This window comes from Mercenaria mercenaria, chromosome 12 (assembly GCF_021730395.1).
Source record: "Mercenaria mercenaria strain notata chromosome 12, MADL_Memer_1, whole genome shotgun sequence".
NCBI lineage: Eukaryota > Metazoa > Mollusca > Bivalvia > Venerida > Veneridae > Mercenaria > Mercenaria mercenaria.
Window position 1 is genome coordinate 50495319 of NC_069372.1, and position 21911 is coordinate 50517229.

The 21911-nt window shown below is 35.2% G+C and overlaps 1 long non-coding RNA gene across 1 annotated transcript; it reads right to left on the minus strand.

Moving 5' to 3' along the window:
- Positions 1 to 1626: 1626 nt before the first annotated feature.
- On the minus strand, positions 1627 to 20830 carry LOC128547385 (uncharacterized). Its single transcript, XR_008366487.1, has 4 exons — positions 20664 to 20830; positions 6523 to 6728; positions 5953 to 6063; positions 1627 to 1730 (listed from the first exon to the last, which is right to left on the minus strand). It is a non-coding gene; the product is annotated as an uncharacterized LOC128547385 (long non-coding RNA).
- Positions 20831 to 21911: the final 1081 nt, after the last annotated feature.

The window sequence follows — 21911 nt, forward strand, 5'->3', positions numbered from 1 at the left end:
TAACAGGAGTGACTCATACCCCCACCATACGGTCTTGCCACAGAAGAATGGCAACCATAAGGAATTTTAAAAATACTTTGGAGTACTTCATCCTGGGCTTCCACATATAAGTAATACTAGTATAATACTAGTATAGTAATACTAGTAAATATATTAAATCTCTAATATTAGAGATACACTAAAAGTGAATACAAAAAAGTGTCTTACCGACCCATGTTACCACAGAAAAATGTATTTACTTTTTTACATAGGACTTATAATAAAAAAGTTAGAAAAATACCTAAAATATTGAAAATCTAAAAATAGGATTTCTAAAAATAGACTAATTCCTGGAATTTAAGGGGAAGAAACTCAGTACAAAGGTTAAAAAAGGTTACTTCCCTTTGGCTCTAAGCCAATCAGAATGAGATATAGTGAAAATACATCAAAATTAACCTTAAATTCTAGGTAAAAGGGGACACAATTCAAGAAAAATAGTGTCAGAGTTATGCACCTTGTGTCACATGATGTGGGTGATGAGGTGGAACATCTATTTTAAGTCTGAATCAAATCCATTCAGTAGTAATTGAGATATAGTGAAAATACATCAAAATTAACCTTAAATTCTAAGTAAAAAGGGGCATAATTCATGAAAAATTGGTGTCAGAGTTATGCACCTTGTGTCACATGATGTGGGTGATGAGGTGGAACATCTATTTTAAGTTTGAATCAAATCCATTTTGTAATAATTGAGATATAGTGAAAATACATCAAAATCAACCTTAAATTTAAAGTAAAAGGGGACATAATTCATAAAAAATTTATGTCAGAGTTAAGCACCTTATGTCACATCATCTGGGTGATGAGGTGGAACAACTATTTTAAGTTTGAATCAAATCCATTTTGTAATAACTGAGATATAGTGAAAATACAACAAAATTAACCTTAAATTCTAAGTAAAAGGGGACATAATTCATGAAAACTTGGTGTAAAAGTTATGCACCTTGTGTCACATGATGTGGGCACATGATGTGGGTGATGAGGTGGAACATCTATTTTAAGTTTGAATCAATCCATTCAGTAGTAACTGAGATATAGTGAAAATACATCAAATCAACCTTAAATTCTAAGTAAAGGGGCATAATTCATAAAATGGTGTCAGAGTTATGCACCTTGTGTCACATGATGTGGGTGTAGGGGACATCTATTTAATTTGAATCAAATCCATTGTAATAACTGAGATAATTAAAAATTCTTAAAGTAAAAGGGGACATAATTCATGAAAACTTGGTGTCAAGAGTTATGCACCTTGTGTCACATGATGTGGGTGATAAGGTGGAACATGTATTAATTTTCAATTTGGAATCAAACTGGATAATAATTGAGAACGACGGACGGGACGCGCAGACGCGAAAAATGACCACTGGGAACGCGACAGAGACAAAACTGATCTATATACCAACTAAACTGTTTGGTGGGTAAAGTAGCATTGCGACGGAACATGCCGAGTAATAGATAGTCAAATTTGACTACTTGAAGACTGCGGAGGCTTAAATAGTAAGTGATCTGCCTATATGCACTGTAAAGACATGATAGAAATTTATAGTGATGACGTGAAAATTGTAGTATTTTGTGTAGATTGCGAGATTTTTATTAAATTTAGGTAGCAGATGGCGGTTTTTTCTAGTACTTCGGACTTCCGAGCGATGTGGCCAAGTCAGACGGCTTCCGATATCTTACGAGATGCAGACCTGAAAATAAAAAGATACCGGTTTGCATCTTACTTGAAGAAGAAATAAAATACATAGTAAACTTCATACAAAGCATAGATTTTTAAATCCACAAGCCACCTGAAAGATAATTTCAGCCCGCGAAAATACATGACATTTCAGCCCAAATTAGCCATATCTCCAACTGGCCTTAAAATGTTAGGGGAAATGATAGAGCCAAATGGCCACTTGCATTCTGTACTCAGTTTCAAGTATTACTTGCAGAGCTGGACAAAAATACCGGTCAACCGATTACTTTTTTCACTATTTTCAACTGTGTGAGGCCTATGGTCAAAGGGAAGTAACAGTTTTCCCATAGACTTACATTGTAATGTTTTGGGTTATAGCCCTTTCCTAACATTTAAACTTTCGATGCCACCTACCCAGGGTGAAAGAACTATTCAAGACCTAAAAGAAAACAGCCAGAAATGTATATGTTGACCATCATTTTTGGGCACTTTTTTCACCCGCAAGTCAGTAACCCCAAGTCCGGCAGTTAATTTTTGTTTACATTTCATGAAAATACTATATCACTAAAACAAGCAAAATTTTCAAGCAAAATACATCTTCAAATATTTTTTCCTCCATTAATCATGGCTTAGAACCTCAATTTAAGAAATAAAACAGTTTTCAAACATATTCAACAGATATTTCACCAATGAGAGACCACTTTACATCTTAAATATTTGTCTCGGAATACCATATACTTTTTCAACCAATCAAACGCCCTGTTAGTTACTTCCCTTTGACCTAAAGAGATACTTTTTTCATTTTATATTAACAAAATATTGCTCAGAATGATAAAATAAACATTAACGAACTGAGATATGATTACCTTTTCTCGGATACCCATATACTGAAAAGCGCTGACGAAAATTTGGTGACGGGACCTGCCTGCATTCTTAGACAGAGATAATATTTCATTTGAATCAAGAAATTCATGATATTTCAGTCACTGTACTCGTATTATCTTACCCATATGGTTCAAATGAAGCATGCGAACTAATAAATGTCCCGTCTAATTGCTTGCGTGTATATTTCATGAATACGCTGATATTTATGTCGACGTTGGGTCTATTTCTTACCCCATCCACCACCAAAATCGCGTGTTTTCATAGATTTTGTACCTTATGCGCCTATCAGACAACTTTAGGATGCAAGAGTGTAATCAAAACTGAACGATTATATAGCAATAAGTGGTACAGTCAAGAAAATTAATAAATTGAAATCTCTATATACGTTAAACGGACCCCGGGAGCAGTCAAAATAAGCACCTGACGTCCAGAAATTGAAGGAATTTGACTGCTGATGCTACATTCTACAGCCTGTATTAGAAAATATGACGTGCAGAAGTTGTTAAAAGTGTAATGTCACTGTTAGATATTTACGTTTTGTCAGACTGGCCAAAAGGAATGACAAATCTTCATGTAATCCCGAAGATTAAGGATAAAAGTAGGAAAATTCTCAAATGAACACCATTTTTAATGCCTTTTTCAGTTTCTGTAAAAGAAAAAATGCATTACAGGGGAAGCACCATGCATTTTCGTCAATGTGTTAACACAATCTAACGAAAAATGTCATTTAAGTCACTCAAAATAAACGGGACACCATTAAAATAAGCAAAAAATAAGTACTTTGCTATTAAAGGGAGGTAATTCAGATTCGTATTATCATCTATTGTCAATGGCGATTGATAAATTGTTTCCCTTTATGGTGAAATATCGTTCATTCCGTATTTCTCACATAATTAGCGATGTGCTAACGCAATTACGTGACTATATTTCAATAAATCAGCAGTTATTTTAACTATAAAGCCCCCTACTTACCGTTCAAATAAAACTTTGAAAGAGGTACTTTTTTCATTTTTCGAAAAAAGTACAAAAAATAAAGTAAAATTAACACCAGCGACTGTTTCAAATACAGATTTGTCTAAATTTTATGTAAATTAACATAAAATGTATGAGAATGATCAAGATTAAGGTCCAGCTGTATCATTTCAGGCATTCACTGGGCTTATACTTTTGTTATAAAAAAGAACGCTATCTTTATTCCTTTTGCCAAATAATATTCATTTATCGGATTTCCGATTTACACAGAGCTATCTAGTTCCAGTTATTGCTTACTGTATTCACAATTGTACATATATAAGCTTAAAATTCAGTCGAAATCATATAAATATGCATAGAACAGCATACACGCTGCAATATAGCTTTCTGAGGCAGAAAAGTACCTCTACGTCACACCAGTACCAGTAGTAATCCCATTTTTATGATAAATTTTCATGAAAAATCTATGTGAAGACACGTTTTATGTGTTAAAAGTTTTAAACCAGGCACAATCATGAAAATAAAACACATTCATCGTGTATTTCTCTGTTTACAGCCACTCACATGGCATGGCAATATAGCAATTCAGGGTGTCCTTTAGGTCAAAGGGAAGTAACAGTTTTCCCATAGACTTACATTGTAATGTTTTGGGTTATAGCCCTTTCCTAACATTTAAACTTTCGATGCCACCTACCCAGGGTGAAAGAACTATTCAAGACCTAAAAGAAAACAGCCAGAAATATATATGCTGACCATCATTTTTGGGCACTTTTTTCACCCGCAAGTCAGTAACCCCAAGTCCGGCAGTTAATTTTTGTTTACATTTCATGAAAATACTATATCACTAAAACAAGCAAAATTTTCAAGCAAAATACATCATCAAATATTTTTTCCTCCATTAATCATGGCTTAGAACCTCAATTTAAGAAATAAAACAGTTTTCAAACATATTCAACAGATATTTCACCAATGAGAGACCACTTTACATCTTAAATATTTGTCTCGGAATACCATATACTTTTTCAACCAATCAAACGCCCTGTTAGTTACTTCCCTTTGACCATATGACATTTGACAGTTCACGAGACGCTCAATGCTGATAGTGGTATATACGCATTTCAAGCAGTTATATGAAAATGATGCCATCAAGCTTACATTCGCATCTGCCAGAATTTCTGCAACATACCATTCTTAAACTTGTTAATCACAAACTCACATCAACAATTATTTCAAACATCAAAACAGCCTTCACTTCAAGGTTTTATCTCTAATGACAGATTTTGACCTGGCCAATTCGAATCTGTGGCTGGAAACTACCAACTGCTACCTTAACGACCAAGACATGCATCTCCATGGACTGTCTGGCACCTGATTCTAAGAAAATGATCTATGACAAATAAAATCTTACCAATATTTAAACAATGCTTTGTTCTTCTTGCAAATTGCACATGTCCAAACAATGCCTATAATATTGTGGATTTGGCCCCATTTTACACACATATTTCTTACTGCATCTATCTTTCTGACATTAAAAAAGACTTACCTACCATTACATGATGGCCATAAATGTACTGTATTAGCATTGAGCACAGCCCTGCATACTTGAGGAACAGAATTAAAAGCAGCACAGCTTACTTACCCAAGACTAACAGTACTTCAAATCCGCAAGCTCAGAAAAAGCCGCCCTGTTTACAAGTACTTTTTCATATTACCTTACAAACAGTAAGTATAAAATAGCTTTAAATAAATCTTTTACAATGCACTTTTGTTGTTGTTGTTGTTGTTGTTGTTGTTGTTGCCAAACTTATCTATTTTAACGAATTCGAGCAATCTCCCAGTACATCTCCGAGAAACCATATCTTCTCTTAATTAAAATCAAATATCTGCAAATGTTACCTCACTCCAGGACCTTAAATGCACCCAAGATATATCCACTCTCTACACTTTTCTTCTGTCGTCATGTCCTGACACCGATAAATCCACAGTAGAAATTTGTAAGAACTAAAATCATACCTGCCACTCGAGAAATATCTTCGAAAGAAATATCACCACAAAATCCAGTTCCGAGCCTTGTGAAACAGCCATGTATTTACAAAATGCCAAAAAGTTGCACTTATATTTCCTTTAAATAGTCCTTCTTCCTTTAAATTTGATATAAACAACAAAAGAAATGTGTTTCCCGCTAGAAATTTTAAGAAAACTCTACACCACAAACAAAAATAAGATTTACTTACCGGTAAAATCAAAGTTACCTCCCCTTAACTTCTACCATATCAAACAACATCTGTTTGTGTTATGAATCCATTCAGCTCAGATTTTCAAATAACACAGGCTGGAGAGCTTGAACAACACAAAAGAAAGCATGAAATAGTACTTACAAAAATTGACGAATGTCTTAAGGTAGCAGATGGCGGTTTTTTTCTAGTACTTCGGACTTCCAAGCGATGTGGCCAAGTCAGACGGCTTCCGATATCTTACGAGATGCAGACCTGAAAATAAAAAGATACCGGTTTACATCTTACTTGAAGAAGAAATAAAATACATAGTAAACTTCATACAAAGCATAGATTTTTAAACCCACAAGCCACCTGAAAGATAATTTCAGCCCGCGAAAATACATGACATTTCAGCTCAAATTAGCCATATCTCCAACTGGCCTTAAAATGTTAGGGGAAATGATAGAGCCAAATGGCCACTTGCATTCTGTACTCAGTTTCAAGTATTACTTGCAGAGCTGGACAAAAATACCTGTCAACCGATTACTTTTTTCACTATTTTCAACTGTGTGAGGCCTATATGACATTTGACAGTTCACGAGACGCTCAATGCTGATGGTGGTATATACGCATTTCAAGCAGTTATATGAAAATGATGTCATCAAGCTTACATTCGCATCTGCCAGAATTTCTGCAACATACCATTCTTAAACTTGTTAATCACAAACTCACATCAACAAATATTTCAAACATCAAAACTGCCTTCACTTCAAGGTCTTATCTCTAATGACAGATTTTGACCCTGGCCAATTCGAATCTGTGGCTGGAAACTACCAACTGCTACCTTAAGGTAGCAGATGGCGGTTTTTTCTAGTACTTCGGACTTCCGAGCGATGTGGCCAAGTCAGACGGCTTCCGATATCTTACGAGATGCAGACCTGAAAATAAAAAGATACCGGTTTACATCTTACTTGAAGAAGAAATAAAATACATAGTAAACTTCATACAAAGCATACATTTTTAAATCTACAAGCCACCTGAAAGATAATTTCAGCCCGCGAAAATACATGACATTTCAGCTCAAATTAGCCATATCTCCAACTGGCCTTAAAATGTTAGGGGAAATGATAGAGCCAAATGGCCACTTGCATTCTGTACTCAATTTCAAGTATTACTTGCAGAGCTGGACAAAAATACCGGTCAACCGATTACTTTTTTCACTATTTTCAACTGTGTGAGGCCTATATGACATTTGACAGTTCACGAGACGCTCAATGCTGATGGTGGTATATACGCATTTCAAGCAGTTATATGAAAATGATGTCATCAAGCTTACATTCGCATCTGCCAGAATTTCTGCAACATACCATTCTTAAACTTGTTAATCACAAACTCACATCAACAATTATTTCAAACATCAAAACAGCCTTCACTTCAAGGTTTTATCTCTAATGACATATTTTGACCCTGGCCAATTCGAATCTGTGGCTGGAAACTACCAACTGCTTCCTTAAGTTGTATAATACTAAATATAAATAAAAAAAAACTTTCCTTCAGTGAAATTTAAACAAAACTTTACCTTAACATATAGGCCTACCTGTTAGTGTTCCCGAATATGTCCAACATTAGGCGATTTAATCAGATGACTCCCGTGCTAGTTCCTTAAGTATATAGTTAGGCCAAAAGTGGTAACGAATTTTCTAGATTCTAGTGACAGGAAAACACGCACGCACGTACACGCACACACACACACACACACACACACACACAATTTTAGGTGTCTTCAGGCTTCAGGTAGAGTAGTGCAAATGGTTCACACATACGTGACACATAAGTCTGCAGATTTAGTGAATTATATACCTTAAAAACGAATTATTCTAAGTAAATATTTATTTCGGAACGCTACAACTGCCAAATGGCCCATCTGTCAGCACTGTTTTTATTTCTAGTCAAAATACGATTGTGATAAATAGTCATTTCATTAGCATTCCTTACTCTTGAATCTATTATATTTTATATTCATTTTTTTCTACAATTACGTGCAATTGTAATTGAATCAATGAGTTCAGAAATAATGTATTGCATGTCTCTTTATTGTCCCTGGTTAATAAAAAAATGCATTTTAGGACTGATTTTCATTATTGAAAATTATATTTAAATCATTCATTCCAAACCGATAGAAACCGTCAAAATGCAAATATCTATATCTTAGTCTTGGCTGAATGGTTCATAGTGAAATGACAGACATTCTACACATAGATCTTCGCTGGAAGGCTATTTCAGTAATAGTGTAATAGTAATAGTGTGATATGACATGTTTCCACATTAGAATTGATTTGTGGGACTCACCCTTCTTCTAACTTCAAAGTCTTTGTACTTTAAAAAGAAACGCAAATAAGTAGCATAAAGATATTCAGTAGTTATATCTTAATTAAATCTATCAGAATATCGTTTGGAAGCAAAGAATGCAACCAAGAAATAAAAGCAGACACGGTTTGATTGAGTCTGTTCATGAGAGGTAATGAAAAGTACAACACTCCTCATGCCCCTAGCACCGGCTTAAGCGGAAATTTATTACATACATATTGAATGGACTCTATGATCCCAAAGGACCAGAAAGTATAACAACACTGAATTCAAGTATGGAGGGGACTTTTTACGACCGTCACATGGCACTTAAAGATTGCTATTGTGATAGTTAATAAAATCTATTAGAAGATCGTTTGGAAGCATGGAATGCAACCAAGCAAAATAAAAGCAGACTCGGTTTGATTGAGTCTGTTCATGATAGGTGATGGAAAGTACAATATACCATTCAAGCCCTCTAGCACCATCTTAAGCTGAATTCTATTACACACATATTGAATGTACTCTATGATCCCAAATGGCCAGAAAATATAACAACACTGCATCCAGTTCCCTTTTTTCATATACTCTTTCATGTGCACGCGTACAAAAATGATTTACATATTACATTCCAAAAAATACAAACGAAAAACTGCTATTCAGACTGTAATTTAACATAAAATACAGATCGACAGATAGATGGATAGATGAATGAATGGGTCGTTCGGTGGATCGATCGATGATAGATAGAGGCAGGCAGACAGGCAGATAGATATATAGATAGAACAAAACTGAACAACCGGTATACGTATAAAGTGGAGTGTTAAGCCGTCCCAATGCTCCTAACATTTACCGACGTATATCTGTTTATATGATTTAACGTAAACAAAATTATTTATGTTTATGTAGTGTAATGTTCAGGTGTTTTGTATTTTATTTCGGGTATTTCTTTCAGAAGTTTAAGATTTTAAAAATTATAGAAGATGAAAACTGTACATTTCATAAATTGACAAGTCAGACAAGATTTGACAATCTTCAGTAGCTTAAGGCTTGTTGAACTTGTAGGTATCCTTAAGTGATCGGGAAATTAGATAATGTGTCTGCTGTGTTTTCCTGTATAATCCTTTATAAACTCAATACACTGTGATCAGGGGAAAGGCTGCCCAAGCGGCAGGCGACGGGACTTGTTCCCGCTCTCATGAGCTGAAACTTAGTAAGCAATGTTAAGAGCTAGGCTGAAATATATTTATGATTAAGAAATGTTGTTAAATAGATCAGTAAACAGAACTGTTTTAAAAGACTTATTGAACATTGATTATATTCATGAAATTAGACTGAACATTTATAAATATGTGCATTGCTCTTCGTAGTAACAAAAAATGTTAGAACTGTCCTAATGTGTTGTGTTCAAGACAACCTTCAGGTACACTACGTTACAAGCACTTTCATGGCGCCGCAGACAGGATGTCGGATTCTACAATGGGTTGTCGCGAGATCAATGTGCAAGTGCCACCACTATACCATGACACGCCGATAATGATGTGATGCCGCTAACAGTAAGTCCTTTATTTTCAGAAATAGTTCTTATAAATACAAGCTTTGTTAGTTCTGAAATCAAGAAGTTTTTATTTTACCTTTTGGAGTTTGAGATGAAATTAAACAAAAATGTACTTGACAAACTTTAATATTCAGTTGATATTCGTAAGAAATCATAATGATCATGACGAAATTTTATTATGATACGATTGTTAAGTTTTAAAAAGTAGCAAAAATGCTGAAAAATAGTAAAGGATTAAAGAAACGCAAGGAACCCGCAAATATTTATCTGTGTATATATAAAGATCCTATTTTTTTTTTTTTTTTGTTTATGCATATGTCATTCTGTAAATAGTCATTTTATTGATACCCAATGGTGCATTATTATATTGTAATTGTAAAGGAAAAGCTATGGAAGCTTAAGTTCCTTGAAACCATTTTCATAGTATTAAATGGTGTATCCTCTATAATGTGTTCATTTTCGATATGGATGCTTATAATTAAAATTATAGAGATGTTGTGCGAAAAAAGCACAAGTTGAACGTTTAAGTACACGTTTATTTAAGGCACTTTCTGGGAGCAATTTTATTGACTATTACATCATTTTCATTACATTTTTTGTACTGGTATATAGATTCATCGGAGTACAGTTATATTGATTTGAGTGTTTAAAAATAATTAAGCTGAATTGATATATTTGTTTCGTAGCCTCAAGGCAGGCTTGTCAACCGCGTCTAGAGAAGACGATGTGTTGCGATATAATATAAAAATCCCTTATTAAAGGTGTAGAGTTGAATGAATACAAAAAGGCTTAGGGATAAGGTATGAATGTTAAAATCGCCACTATACTAGATTCAGTATGTAGATTGTTTTATTGAAAATAACAGTTTGTGGTCATTCATGGGTATAAATATTCAGCTGTTCGTGAATTAAATAAAAGAGATGTTGTACTCCATCATTGTTATGCATGTAGAAGCATAACTGATTATTGTCATTAATTTGTGTAAATATTGTTTTCAGTATGTGTTTTGTTTGCTTGCATTTTTTTATTTCTATGTAAGGTGTCATACAGTATAATATTTGACGTTTTGCTAGCGTTTCTTCTCTTGTGTGAGATACTGATTTTTTTCCTATTTTAGACTATAGAATTTTAGAAATTGATACAAGCTTGTACTTAATATTAAGAACTATGAAGATTAAAAAGGCTTGATAGCTTATGCTCACATGTTCATGCGAATATTCTAGTAAAGGATTTAGAAATTAAAGACAGTTCTAACACAACATTTGTAAACAGTGACTTTCTACGAAATAAGAACTTGGCAATTCAGATTAAACAGTGATATTTAAACGAAACATTCACATTAAAAATTGATAGAAAAGGAGAGACATTTCACTGAATTTCACTACGAAGTTATGTTTTGCGACTCAGATTGAAACGTAATATATATATATATATATATATATATCACGCACAGTACCATAAATATTAAAGCCAATGCATATTATTGAATGAAAAGCTGAAACAACAGAAAGTTAGCATGAAATTAAATCGCAGATCTTTAGAAAATTTTAGTACACAGAGGAATGAAACCACGACTATCGAGTTGGATATGGTACGATGAAGTTTTGGCGATTCAACAATCATGATAACATCTCCTTGAAGGATACCTTTTGACAAAACAAAGAACGATGGCAGTGGACTTGTTTAAGAAGCTACGGATTGAGAACCACCGTCTGCTGATTCCATGGTCAAATTATGGTCAAATCAATGGTTATGTGCAGTAGATGTTAATTCCACCAGCCCACTGGGAATATCAATGGAAAATTTCTCATTGCATTTATTTAACTTTGTTTCTTTTATCACTTATTGTTTTTAAACAAGTTGTTATATTTTATCAATTGATTTATTTTTCATCCTAGACTAGTACATTGCTTAGGATTAAGAAATCACATATTCATGCATCTTAATATAATATTCAAGAATGTTTATTTTAATAGTAAGGAAACTAAAAATATGTTATCGTGCAGAAAAATGTGTTAACATACAAACTAATGAACTTTCATATATCTGAGTTTCATGCAATGTTAAACAAAATTTTAATTGTGCTTTCTAATTTCAGAATTTGATGTATTTGTACCTATTGATTCAGAATATCCGTGAAAACACAGACATTGAATGGAATCCCTACGCAAACTGGAGCATTCTAAATATGGAGAATGAAAATGACTTTTATTACGTACAAATCTGTGACTGCGAATAGGACTATATTGAATAATGAATGCTACGTACACCTGTGAAATGATGTTTACTATGTAACCTTTATATTGAATTCTGTGTTCAAGTGATTACTTATTTGTATGTTTAAGCTATGTTAATCTATCATATCACTTAACTTCTGAAACCTAAACAAGTAGGGATTCCTGTTTATTTGATTTCATTGATGTATGCAAGGGAACGAACGATTAAAGGAACATCTCCTGTCTCCTTGATTGGCGTGCCCTGTTATATTGACACATTATTCAATTCCCCAATATATAACTTAATAGTCCATATTAGTTGGATCTTTTAGACTTCTATAATTTTACTGTTTATTTTGATCATTTAGACATTTCAACCTTTTTTTCTTTAAATGTTTTTTTTTCCGTAAAGAAAGGAAGGAATTTGTAGTGTAATGTTCAGGTGTTTTGTATTTTATTTCGGGTATTTCTTTCAGAAGTTTAAGATTTTAAAAATTATAGAAGATGAAAACTGTACATTTCATAAATTGACAAGTCAGACATGATTTGACAATCTTCAGTAGCTTAAGGCTTGTTGAACTTGTAGGTATCCTTAAGTGATCGGGAAATTAGATAATGTGTCTGCTGTGTTTTCCTGTATAATCCTTTATAAACTCAATACACTCTGTGATCAGGGGAGAGACTGCCAAGTGGCGGGCGACGGGACTTGTTCCCGCTCTCATGAGCTGAAACTTAATAAGCTTTGTTAAGAGCTAGTTTGAAATATATTTATAATTAAGAAATGTTGTTAAATAGATCAGTAAACAGAACTGTTTTAAAAGACTTATTGAACATTGATTATATTCATGAAATTAGACTGAACATCTATAAGTTACTGTGCATTGCTCTTCGTAGAAAATAAATGTTAGAACTGTTGTAATGTGTTGTGTTCAAGACAAGCTTCAGGTACACAGACCCAGTGCTACGTTACATTTAGTCATAATTGAGTACCCATCTACGAGACGATATAAGCGAGGCAACCCTCTATAAAATGCAAAGACTCACTCCTACACCCAAGTACTATTGGCCAAAAGGACATGTATAACTATGAGTTGTCGGCATAGAAATGATAAATCAGTCCGTTCGGCTGCATAAGGTGCCCATGGATTTAGTTTATATTATTTTGTTCTTTGGACCCAGTGCTGGTTCCTTTTTTGTTGGGTTAAACATCAAACAACATAGCTACAGGTCATATGGCGACTTTCCAGCTTCTAATGGTGTCTAGAGCAATGTCCCAGGGACTAGTCTGGGCATTCTTTCAGGCACGAGCGGGTGCCTGGGAAGAACCACTTGCCTTCTGTAATCCAGCTTCTTCAACTTTTTCACATGAAAGAGTACTACACTCCGAGCGTCATTTCGAACCTACAGCAGTGAGAGGCAAGTAATTCGAAGTGAGCGACCTTAACCACTTCGCCACGGAGGCACCTAGCTGATCCCTTAGATACCACGTGTTTAACCAACAAATGAATCGTTAACACACATTCAATGCACATTAGTGGCGATCAATTAATTATATAGTACGACTTTCATGCATGTGGTTTGTCTGTTGCTCAGGAGTAGAGTACGATATGAATTTGCATAGTATTTAGTGGTCAGTGATGTTAAAAGCTACACATGTTAGAGAGATTTCCTACCTCAAAAGTGTTTGCTTAGAAACTGAAATGTATGTGTAACAAAAATATGGTTTCCAAGCATTTAACGCGTATATTCTTTTTAAAATTCTACAAGAAAGCTCAAGATAAAGCAATAAAATATGTACAAAGATCCTTCGGAATCAAAGAATGCAACTAAGCAGAATAATAGCAGACTCGGTTTGATAGAGTCTGTTCATGTGAGAGGTAATGAAATGTGAAACACCTCTCACTCCCCCCCCCCCACCCCACCCATCCCCCGCAGCACCGGTCAGTAGACTCCATGATTCAAAGGACCAAAAAATATAACAACACTAGTCTTAATTCAAAATATAGTTATTACATAATAATTACTATCCTCTTTTTATATTTAGAACTTAAAAAAAAGAAATGAAATTTAATCGAGACTGCCTCACTTCCGTAGATGCATACATTTATAAAATGTTTCACAAATATCGTGGATAATTCTAGCAAGCAGCAGACATGAGGTCGACTTTCAACTGCTATCGATTACATTCGATTAAATCGACACTGATGTTCCAAAGCATATTGTATGAAAGACTCGTCTCTGTTCTGTCATACTGCATCAGCTATTGTACTATACTAGTACTTACTATGGTGGCGATTTCTGCCAACCACATATCCACTTATTATGTAGACAGTTTTCTCTAAAAATGTCACATATCCAGTTATTATCTGGCAAGTGGCAAAATTGCGTATATCCAGATAATTATGTTAACAAGACAAAACTGCCTGTTAGTGCCCACTTCTGCCATCCATATATTCACATAAACAAGTGGTTATTGTGAAAGTTTTCTTGATATCCAGTTAAATTTCGTACCCAAATTGGCGATTAACGGTTAGACTTTTCGTCCCCTTAACGGAATTGTCACGGTATAGAATAGTGAAACGGGGAGATAACGTATAGGCGGTCGCGTAGCTCAGTCGGGACAGCATTGGAAAGGTATTCCGAGGCGCCGGGTTTGAGTCCCGGTCTGGCTGCACATTTTTCTCATCCTGTGACATTTGGCGCCCAACGTGGGGGCTTGACGGCATTACACTGGTCAGTCTACGATGCCTGTAATTGCTTGATTTATAAAGTACCGGCAGAAATTCGAGGACGAATTTCAGAATGATGGGGAAATATGTCACGGTATAGAACTTGAATATTGAAACGGGGAAAATGTGTGGACGGTCAGGTTGCTCAGTCCGTAGATTATTGGAACGGTATTCCGAGATCCCGGGTTCGAGTCTCGGTCTGGCTTCACATTTTTCTCACCCTGTGACAGAATGAATGAGTGTATATCCACCTCACTCTCTACCACCACCCCCAATGGTTTGTGCCTATAGATAGGATTTGGAATGATAAATTTGCCCTATTGTTATGCCCCAATATGTATTTTCATTTATTCCGTAATGATAGGAGACGATTATTGGATATTGCCAATCATAACTGACTAACTGACAAAAATCAAGATACATAGTTAACGTAAGTGAACATGTGTATGGCAGTAGTGGGCACTAACAGGCAGTTTTGTCCTGTTAAGATACTTAAGTGGATAACAAGCAGTTTTGTCACTTGCCAGATAATAACTGAATAAGTGACATTTTTACGAAAAAAATTCGAGATAAATAAGTGGATATGTGGTTGGCAGAAATATGCCACCATAACTTACAGCACGTAGTTATGATTTAATATTACGTAAGGCTTATTACCTTTTACCGGGTGCGCATTTTATAGTAACAAAAAATAAACAATGATCTCATTCTAAAATACACCTGCGCATTTAGAACTAGTATACTTTCATCGGAGTCATTTATTTACTGAACGTCAAGGAGCAAACAGGTATTTATCGCTTATTCATATTGTATCCAAAATAAAAGTTATCCTGTATAAATTTTGTTATTTCCAAAGTATTTTATATCCGTAATGGAAAAATCTATGCAATCTTTTATAATTAATATAGCATTTAATCTGATTCTACTGTATATTTTTCTTTCATTTCACGTTATCTCTCCGTCTAGGGCTGAGTACCTGACCCTCAATGTGCGAGAACACGCCCTAGATAGGTATATGAGTCAGCTCCGTATACTTCAGGGAGATATAGATAGTAGAGTGAGGTCATTCTTAAAATAGAAAAATGATGTCACTCTAAAAATAGAATTCAAAATGGCCGCTGCGCATGACGTCACTCTCATGCATGCGCAGTCGTGGCGTTAAAGAGTCCTCTATACTACTGTTAATGATTACAATGAGATAGGTCAGACTGCCTTGCTTGCAGCCTCAATAGCAAATAAAACGGAAGCATGCGCACTTCTTCTTGAATATGGAGCTAATGTAGGCCATACTGACATAGGTGGTTATACGGCTCTAGCTGCACTTAACAAAAGATGCAGAGTTAACGAATTTGCTTTTACGCTATATAAAAAAGGAGGAATTAATAAATGCTAGGACAAAATATAACAGGACGCCTTTACATGAAGCAGCTTTTCGCGGTTCTTCGGGAAAGGTATTTGTACGTTTGTCTAACCATGCAGAAGTAAATGCAGAAGACGTAAATAAAGCGACACCTCTGCATTATGCAGCTGCTCGTTCGGGCGATGTAGATTTGTCTTTTGTTGAAGCTTTAATCGAAGCTGGTGCAGACGTCAACAAACAAAATATATTTCTACAAACACCATTGGCGATCGCATGCAAGCAACACCAATTTATGCGCAACATCATCACTATTCTGCTTAAAGCTGGTGCTGATCCAGTGATACAAGCTAATGATGGTAACACAGCTCTCCATGTCTTATTCTTCGGAACAAATTTATTTGAACCCAATCTCTCGGTGGACGTAGTAGAGGGGTTAGTTGATGCAAAAAAGAAGTGCTTAGAAACTGTCAATTTATATTGCGAGCTTACGCTTCATGGAGCACTATCAAAAAGACGAAATGAGAAAATTGCACTGCGACTTCTGACATACGACGCTGTGATGTCAGAGTCAACAGATAATTTAGGAAGGACAATTTTGCACTTGGCATGTGAAAAAGATTATCTCGGTATTATTGAAAAATATGTCGAAAACCCGATAGTAATCAATGCAACTGACTGCTTAGGCAGATCTACTTTGCACTATAGTTGCATGCATTCTGAGGATGGGAATTCTGTTAAGCTTATTTTTCAAAGTAAGACCTTTCGAGTTTGTGGTTTAGTGGACTGCTTTGGGTACACAGCCCATCAATATGCTAAAGCAAGACCATCTGAAGTGGGTAAGAAACTATTGAATCACTTTGGTGATCATGTTAGGAGAACACATTGCGACAATTGCATGACAAACACTGCTGTCTTCGTAAATATTCCGAAGTGTTTAAAGATGGATCAGAACAACTTTCTTCGCTCCTTACAAAAATGGTGATAGACACTAAGTACATCCTTCCTTCCAGCCTACGTCCACTTGCAAATGCTGAACATTACGTGAATCAGTTGTGGAGTGAATGCAAAACGCCTGTCAAAAATCCTGAAAGTTTTGAAATACAGAAGAAGAAAGTGGAAAACTTCATGGAGAATTTGATAGTGCTAATGAAAGAATATGATGACAGATTTTCCGGAAAACTTCGTATGAGAGGCAGTGCGTATGAAGGCACGATAGCGGACGACAGGGGTGATTTTGATTACATGCTGGTACTTCGAGCTCCATCTGCAGTGTTAGAGAAAAGGAATCTGATCCGCCTGGTTTTATCCGGGTTGGGCGAGACGGGGGAAAAATCCAGGTATTTTCAAAGATTTCTTTGACTCCGATGGATTGCTCAGAAGCGAGAAAATCTTGTCAAAGTTTTCTTTAGCAGTGATGTATGCCCTTCATCAGCCATCTCTCTGGCGGACATGCGCTTTTGACTTCTTTCCAAATCTTCAAGTTACATGGAAAGATAGGCCTGCATTGAGCATGACATGTAGGATGTTCCATATGAACACTTTTATCAGGATTTCAATTGATTTCCTGCCCGCAATTCACAGTGTAGGCTGGTGGCCTTCTGGATTTGACTGTCACGGCTTCCTCGATCAACACAGTTTGGAACTGGGTTGTCAGCTAATAATCAAACCCCCAAATGCCCCTTATTACCAGCATACTCAGTTCGGCAACCCGCATCAGTACCTGAAAATGTCTTTCTCAGAAGCAGAAACCAACATTTTCCAAAGATCACATGCCAAAATTCGACAGGCTTTTGTAGTCGCTAAATAGTTGCTTGATCGTGAAGTGGCAATTCCTTGGAGTTTTGTCTGGCCTGACACCAGTGTAGACCCTTTATTTAGCAATGCAAAGATGAAAATCCAGACAAGAAACTGTCTCTCATCGTTTGTCCTAAAACAAAGCTTGCTTAATGAGGTTAGAGAGCACCAGTTTCATCCAGAAAATCAAGAAAATGATTCTATCCTAATTTGGGTCCAAAGAATATACGCAAGACTATACAGGTCTTTGAAAGAAGGTTCCCTGGCATCAATTTTTCTTCCAGACTTAAACTACTTACACACATTCCAGCCGGATGACAGTCTAGAGAATCTTAGAAATATAGTGGTGCAGGTTATTTACCACAGCTTACTCCAAGAGGATATACCATTGGTCATCGATCACAATGTATCTTGGCACCGCAGTACGACGAACTTTGAAAGAACAATGCATTCTAGATTTAGCTACCTTCATAAAGTACTGCAAAGTCCAGAAGAACGGTGTTGAACAAATACAGCAGATGCTAAACGTCTATGCACCTCGGTGTATTGTTTACCTTAACAAGATACGGTACAAAGACTTCAGTACTCTAACGAAATAGTGTAAGGATAAGAAGCATGTCAAAACTTATGATAACAGACAGATCACAAACCAGAAGAAGGTGAACAAAAAACTACGCATAAAGTACATCGACATTCCAAATATGAAACCGAATTCACAACGATTTAGAATTTCTGTGCTTAATATTTGATTGTGGACTAAACGTGTATAGGTAATAGACATAAGTTATAGCTACATAATATTTTCCTATTAGTTTATACTGATTTTGACTGTTATACACATTGACACATACTTAATTGTTATATACAATATTCAAAGACTCAAAATTGTAGTGAGCTACGTTATTTCTTTCTTTTTTCTCCTCTTTCTCTTCTTCTGTTATTATTTCTTTATTTTTGTATAATTTTCTTCTCGTACTTCTGCATTTTACATGGTTAATAATTGGAAAAAAAGATTTAATGTCCCTAGGTTTAATATCGTTTTCGGAATTACATTATCTCTTTATGCAACTACACAAAATAAATGATAAGACAGATTATTTTAGCTTTGCTGTAATAAATTTTTCTCATCTACATGAAGTTTTCCGTGGATATTTTGACTTGCCAGAGCGTGTTGTCTTGTGGCTGACTTCAGCGAAAGTCAAAGTTAAAATAATTGGTTCGGCGAGAAAACAATAGGCATAACTAAATAAACTGGAATTAAGAAGAGGGAACTGAGGTTACGGAGCCTGAATATCGCAGAAACTGCCAAAAGACAAAATTAACAAGAGAACCATGATGGTCCTGAATCGCTCACCTCTTCCCACATGATCCAGTTTTGAGTATGACGTCGTTTTTTCTATTATTTGACATAGTGACCTAGTTTTTGAGCTCATGTGACCCAGTTTTGAACTTGACCTAGATATTATCAAGATAAAAATTCTGATCAATTTTCATGAAGATCCATTGAAAAATATGGTCTCTAGAGAGGTCACAAGGTTTTTCTATTATTTGACCTATTGACCTAGTTTTTAAGGCACATGACCCAGTTTCAAACTTGACCTAGATATCATCAAGTTGAACATTCTGACCAATTTTCATGAAGATCCATTCAAAGGGAGGTCACAAGGTTTTTCTATTTCAAGACCTAATGACCTAGTTTCTGATCGCAGTTGACCCTGTTTCGAAGTTGACCTAGATATCATCAAGATGAACATTCAGACCAACTTTCATACAGATCCATTGAAAAATATGGCCTTTAGAGAGGTCACAAGGTTTTTCTATTATTTGACCTACTGACCTAGTTTTTGAAGGCACGTGACCCACTTTCGAACTTGATTTAGATATCATCAAGGTGAACATTCTGACCAATTTTCATGAAGATTTCCTGAAATATATGGCCTCTAGAGAGGTCACAAGGTTTTTCTATTATTTAACCTACTGACCTAGTTTTTGATCATACCTGACCCAGTTTCGAACTTAACCTAGATATTATCAAGATGAACATTCAGACCAAATTTCATACATATCCCATGAAAAACATGGCCTTTAGAGAGGTCACAAGGTTTTTCTATTATTTGACCTACTGATCTAGTTTTTGGTGGCACTTGACCCAGTTTCGAACTTGACCTAGATATCATCAAGGTAAACGTTCTGACCAATTTTCGTGAAGATCTTATGAAATATATGGCCTCTAGAAAGGTCACCAGGTGTTTCTATTTTTAGATCTACTGACCTAGTTTTTGACCGCACATGACCCAGTTTCGAACTTGATCTAGATATCATCAAGATGAATATTCAGACTAACTTTCATACAGATCCCATGAAAAATATGGCCTTTACAGAGGTCACAAGGTTTTTCTATTATTTGACCTACTGACCTAGTTTTTGACGGCATGTGACCCAGTTTCGAACGTGACTAGATATCATCAAGGTGAACGTTCTGACCAACTTCCATGAAGATCTTGTGAAATATATGGCCTCTAGAGAGGTCACAAGGTTTTTCTATTTTTAGACCTACTGACCTAGTTTTTAAAGGCACATGATCCAGTTTCGAATTTGACCTAGGTATCATCAAGTTGAACATTCTGACCAATTTTTATGAAGATCCATTGAAAATTATGGCCTCTAGAGAGGTCACAAGGTTTTACTATTTTTAGACCTACTGACCTAGTTTTTGATGGCACGTGACTCAGTTTCGAACTTGACTTAGAATTTACCAAGATGAACGTTCTGACCTATTTTCATAAAGATCCCATGAAAAATGTGACCTCTAGAGATGTCACAAGGAAAAGTTTATTAAAAGTGATTAAAATAAATTAAGATAAACTTACAAAATCTTCGACGTTTCAAAAAAAACATTTTTATATCCTATTTCATCCGTAACCTATATTCAAATAGAAAAATATTTTCACTTCGAAGTATTCACAATTTTAACGAACCTACTGCGTTGAAAATATTTGAACGTTTCTGGTTCGCTTACTTTTTCACATGTAAAGACATTGAACTCCATTGAATAGAAATACAATATTTACAAAAAGCTATGTATTTACAAAAGTATACTTAAAATTGACACCCGTTTTTGTGAATATCGATCATGCCTTTGTTTAATTTTGATGTATACATGTACACAAACGTTTTGTGACACGCGATGAGATAGTTATGTTGTAATATATACATTTATTAAATTTACAATCATATGTTTATGTAGTCACGTTGTTTTTGTATTTTATAAAATATGTTTTGTTGTGTTCATGTTTTTCAGTTTGTATTGTATTCGATGTAAGTGTACGAATATTTCAGCCTTTTTTGGCAGACGACATTATTTTACTCCTTTGAAATACGTACAGTATGAACGAAACACAGTGGATTTCGTCTTTACATGGCCGCATAATGGCAAACACTTATTTTGACAAGGGAACTAATTAGCACTAATTATAACATCTAAGAAATAATACCCAGTATGCAAAATAATTTTGCTTTTGCCAAGATTATCAAGAATTAACAGGTACATGTCACAATCAGCATGATCTCGGTGCTGCGACTATACTCGTCAATCGCCGTCCTGGGGAGTCCTGATAACGCGCGTATAGTCGGATATCGACGCTACTGGGGTAGAAAATATAACGCCTATAGTCGCATTTCGGCCCCAGGGAGTTAAATCCCTTTGTATTCAATATACAATATGCACGCTTTTCTCATGACTTACACTGACAGTTATTTTGTAAGTTGTAGTGAGGCCCTGATAGACAGTTTAGTAATGCATAAAGATTATATAGAATAATGCATACATTCCTTTGAAGAAAATTAACGACATTAAGAAACGTTATTAAGTTTTGATCTTTTTGCCTCAGTTGTTTATTTATTGTACTCAATGGTGATACATTGATTTACACAACATTTGTATATCAAAATGTAAAATGTATATATCCAACAATGAGAAATAACAAAAAAAAGTTAAATTGGTAACACAAAAATTCATTGTCGTCAAATATAAGTACAATGTTTTAAGGAAGTGGTTGTAATTACTACATATTAGGTAGCTGACAGGTAATGACTCTATGTAATGTATTTTAAGCAAT